Source organism: Rhinopithecus bieti, unplaced genomic scaffold (assembly GCF_001698545.2).
Source record: "Rhinopithecus bieti isolate Rb0 unplaced genomic scaffold, ASM169854v2 scaffold_33432, whole genome shotgun sequence".
Taxonomy (NCBI): domain Eukaryota; kingdom Metazoa; phylum Chordata; class Mammalia; order Primates; family Cercopithecidae; genus Rhinopithecus; species Rhinopithecus bieti.
In genome coordinates this window covers 1,074,979-1,079,905 of record NW_016814481.1, presented here as the reverse complement: position 1 = coordinate 1,079,905, position 4,927 = coordinate 1,074,979, and the positions used below count along the sequence as shown (strand labels likewise).

The window sequence follows — 4,927 nt, the reverse complement described above, 5'->3', positions numbered from 1 at the left end:
CCCACCCCTACCCTACTCATCATAAGGGCCACACCTGCTGGTCTTTTGCTTTACCAGCCACTCAAACAGGAAGCTGCCCTCCTGTCCCTTCTCCCCTGAGCTGGAGAGGGCAGGTCTGACTACCTGGGTCCAGAGAAGAGAGTGACGTCTGCAGGGGGCAGGATGCTGGGGTCCTGGGCCCCCTGGGTCCCCCCTGGCAACCTGGGCCGAGGTTGGGAAGTAGGCGTTCTCCCCGGAAACACCCAGGAGCCGGTTTTTCAAGAGTGAATCAGAGGCCTCTCTCCCTCCTTCTCTCCAAAGCAATACTGTGCTGGAAGGGGGAGCCTGGGCGTGGTTTCCCCTTCCCCTAACTTCTATGTGCTCCCAGGAACCCCATTCCCCTCCTCCTGCTGGCCACACTGTGTTTCTGTGTGGGGGTGGGGTTGCTAAGTTTCAGGCCCTTCCCAGGATGAGGGGGTGAGGATGCTGAAATTCCAGCCCAAACACTGTATATCCGGGCTGAAGTGTCTTTTCTTCATCTCTGTGTTCAGGTGTGAGGGGTGCCAGGGAAAGTGGGGAGGCCAGTACAGTTAGCAGCTCCACAGCAGGCATGTTTGGGGGACTGTTTCGAGGACGGAGGAGCACAGAGCAATCAGAATGAGGACCTGAGACACATTAATTCATTCACTTAGTCTACAAATATCTCGTGAGCACCTACTATGTGCATGTGCTAGGCACTGTTCTTGGCACGGAAAATACAATAGTGAACAAAACAAAATTTCTGCTTTTGAGGAGCCGGCAGTCTGAAAGGAAGCAGCCAACAAACAAGTTAGCAAGTAAATAAAGAAGATAATTTCAGATGGCATTAAGTGCTATGAATAAAATAAGAGCAGGTGGTACTGTAGAGAGTAGTTGCGGGCAGGGGGTGCCGGCCCCGCAGATATCAGACAAGGGGGCCGGGCGCGGTGGCTCACGCATGTAATCCCAGCACTTTGGGAGGCCTAGGTGAGTGGATTGCTTGAGGGCAGGAGTTTGAGACCAGCCTGGCCAACATGGGGAAACCCTGTCTCTACTAAAAATAGAAAAATTGGCCGGGCGTGGTGGCTCATGTCTGTAATCCCAGCACTCTGGGAGGCTGAGACAGGTGGGTCAAGAGGTTAGGAGTTCGAGACCAGCCTGATCAACATGGTGAAACCCCCTCTTTACTAAAAATATGAAAATTATTAGCTAGGTGTGGTGGCATGTGCTTGTAAGCCCAGCTACTCAGGAGGCTGAGGCAGGAGAATCGCTTGAACCTGGGAGGCGGAGGTTGCAGTGAGCTGAGATCGTGCCACTGCACTCCAGCCTGGACTACAGAGTGAGACTCCATCTTAAAAAAAATAAAAATAGGCTGGGCATGGTGGCTCATGCCTATAATCCCAGCACTTTGGGAGGCCGAGACAGGTGGATCACCTGAGGTCAGGAGTTCAAGACCAGTCTGACCAACATGGAGAAACCCTGTCTCTACTAAAAATACAAAATTAGCCGGGTGTGGTGGCACATGCCTGTAATCCCAGCTACACAGGAGGCTGAGGCAGGAGAATCGCTTGAACCCGGTAAGTGGAGGTTGTGGTGAGCCAACGTCGCGCCATTGCACCCCAGCCTGGGCAACAAGAATGAAACTCCGTCTCAAAAATAAATAAATAAATAAGTAATAAAAATACAAATACAAAAATTAGCCAGACGTGGTGGTGCATGCCTATAATCCCAGCTACTCGGGAGGCTAGGGCAGGAGAATCATTTGAACCCAGGAGGTGGAGGTTGCAGTGAGCAGATATCATGCCACTGTGCTGCAACCTGGGTGACAGAGCGAGACTCCATCTCAGAAAAAAAAAAAAAAAGATGAGCAAGGCCAAGGTCTTTAGGCTGGACCAAGCTTGGAATCGTGTGGTTGGCGCAGAAGATGAACTCAGAGCAGCGATTCTGCAGGGGTTTGTGGATCACAGTAAGGAGTTTACAGTTTTTCTTTCAGAAGGTGGGAAACCGTTGTAAAGTTTCAGGCAGGGCAGTGATGCCATCTGGTTTACGTTTTAAAATAGAGACATGAAGTTAAATGACAGCCTGAGGCTGGAAGACAAGAGTTCTGCCAGGGCAGCATGCAATTAGGTTCATGGGCCTGAGCCGTCTGTACCACAGGGGCGGTTCCAGCTTGCTGGGGCAAGCCTGGGAGGCTCCCTGGAGGAGTGGGCCTGGAGTAGGTATTAGCAGGCAGAGAGGGCTGGGATATACCTGGGCAGGGCAGGGCAGGGCAGAGGAGGAGACACCCATAATAATGACAACAGCGTCCTTAAATGGAGTCTGAGGCAGAATGTAGATGGAATACACGAGTAATCTCTTTGGATTTCCACAATCACCTTGAGAGTGACAGGAATTCCACCCATTTTTCAGATGAAGAAACTGAGGCCCTGTGACGTGAAGTGACTTGCCCCCTGCCACGCAGCTGGTAAGTGGCATGGGTGGGATTTGAACCCAGGCCACGAAGCCTCTTATGGCCGTGGCAGGCAGATTCATTAATCACTCACTTCCCTCACTGCTGTTAATCCCTCCTTACAGGTGGGGACATGGAAGCCGGCATGAACCAGGGCAGTGGGTGTGGGCAGAGAAAGAGAGTAAGGAGGCTGGGAATTGGTGGTCAGGATGTGGGGATCTTGGGAAAAGGAGGAAGCTTGAATCTTGATACAGATGGCAGTAGCAAGGCCGGGTGCTGTGGCTCACACCTGTAATCTCAGGACTTTGGGAGGCCGAGGTGGGCGGATCACGAGGTCAGGAGATTGAGACCATCCTGGCTAACATGGTGAAACCCTGTCTCTACTAAAAATACAAAAAATTAGCCGGGTGTGGTGGCGGGCGCCTGTAGTCCCACCTACTCAGGAGACTGAGGCAGGAGAATGGCATGAACCCGGGAGGCAGAGCTTGCAGTGAGCCGAGATCGCACCACTGCACTCCAGCCTGGGCAACAGAGCGAGACTCCGTCTCAAAAAAAAAAAAGATGGCAGTAGCAGTAATTGTCACCAATATTTATGCAACCCTTATTGTGTGCCAGGACTGTTCAAGCACATGCATGATTTCCTTTGAGCTCAGAGAGGTTAAGACCCTTGCCCAAAGTCACACAGCTATTAAATGATGAAGCCGGGTTCCAGATTCATGTTTTTAGCTTCCTGCCTCCCAGTGCATAGAGCTAGCGGAGTTGGAGGGATGATGAGGGGTCTTTTCGTTTTCTTTTCTTTTCTTTTCTTTTCTTCTTCTTTTCTTTTTTTTTTTTTGTTTTTGAGATAGAATCTTGCTCTGTCACTCAGGTTGGAGTGCAGTGGCACAATCTCGGCTCACTGCAAACTCTGTCTCCCGGGTTCATGCCATTCTCCTGCCTCAGCCTCCTGAGTAGCTGGGACTACAGGCGCCTGCTGCGACCATGCCCGGCTAATTTTTTGTATTTTTTTTTTTCTTTAGTAGAGACGGGGTTTCACCATGGTCTCGATCTCCTGACCTCATGGTCCGCCTGCCTCGGCCTCCCAAAGTGCTGGAATTACAGGCGTGAGCCACTGTGCCCAACCTCTCTTTTCTTTTCTTTCTTTTTTTTCTTTTCTTTTGAGACAGGGTCTTGCTGTTGCCCAAGCTGGAGTGCAGTGGTATGATCGTGGCTTACTGCAACCTCCACCTCCCAGGTTCAAGCAATTCACCTGCCTCAGCCTCCAGAGTAGCTGGGATTTCAGGCATGTGCCAGCACACCCAGCTAATTTTTCCATGTTTTTAGTAGAGATTGGGTTTCACCATGTTGGCCAGGATGGTCTCAAACTCCTGACCTCAAATGATCCAACCTCCTTGACCTCTCAAAGTGCTGGGATTACAGATGTGAGCCACTGTGCCTGGCCCCAGCTAATTTTTTTAACATTTTTAGTAGAGATGGGGTCTTGCTATGTTGCCCAGGCTGGTCTCAAACTCCTGAGCTCAATCCGTCCTCATGCTTCAGCCTCCCAAAGTGCTGAGATTACAGGTGTGAGCCACTGCGCCTGGCCAGTGAGTGCCTGTTGTGTGCTTGCCTCTGTGATGGGTGCTATGAATAGAGAGATGAGGGAACCAATACAAGACTAGTATCTAGAATATATAAAGAGTTCTCACAAATCAATAAGAAAAAGGAGAGGCCATGCAATTAAAAACAGACCATCCATTTAAAAAAAAGTGGGCAAAGACAGGCAGGTCACAGAAAGACAAATCCAAATAGTTAAGAAATATATGGCTGGGCGTGGTGGCTCATGCCTGCCTTGGCCTCCCAGAGTGTTAGGATTACAGGTGTGAGCCACCACGCCCGGCCGACCCTGGTTTTTCTTTCTGGCGAGGTCAGAGCCCGGAGAGGGGTCAGAGCAGAGACAAATGTGACGTGACTTATATTTTACAGGACCATTCTGGCTGCTGTCTGGACAAGAAGTCGTGGGGGGTTAGGGTGGAAGCTGGGAAGCCCACAGGAGCCAACCGCACTAGTTTAGGTGAGTGATCATGGAGATGGACCAGGTGAGATGAGAGGGTGTATTAGGGGACAGATGAATGAATAGATGCATGAACAAACAGATACGTGAGACTGGGTGCAGTGGCTCATGCCTGTAATCCCAGCACTTTGGGAGGCCAAGGCGGGCAAATCACCTGAGGTCAGGAGTTTCAGGCCAGGGTGGTCAACATGGAGAAACACCATCTCTACTAAAAATACAAAAATGAGCCAGGCGTGGTGGTATGCACCTGTAATCCCAGCTACTCAGGAGGCTGAGGCAGGAGAATCGCTTGAACCCAGGAGGTGGAGGTTGCAGTGAGCCAAGATCACGCCATTGCACTCCAGCCTGGGTGACAGAGCGAGAGTTCATCTCCAAAAAAAGGAAAAAAGAAAAGATTGGGCCGGGCGCGGTGGCGCAAGCCTGTAATC

At 50.9% G+C, this 4,927-nt stretch overlaps 1 protein-coding gene across 1 annotated transcript in view; it reads left to right on the top strand.

Annotated features, from left to right (window-relative positions):
* GIPC1 (GIPC PDZ domain containing family member 1) overlaps window positions 1–4,927 on the top strand; it is a 21,141-nt gene that overhangs the window by 1,841 nt on the left and 14,373 nt on the right. Inside the window, 2 exon segments of the mRNA XM_017851236.1 lie at window positions 2,407–2,461; window positions 4,412–4,499. The gene's annotated coding sequence lies outside the window, so the exon portion shown is untranslated.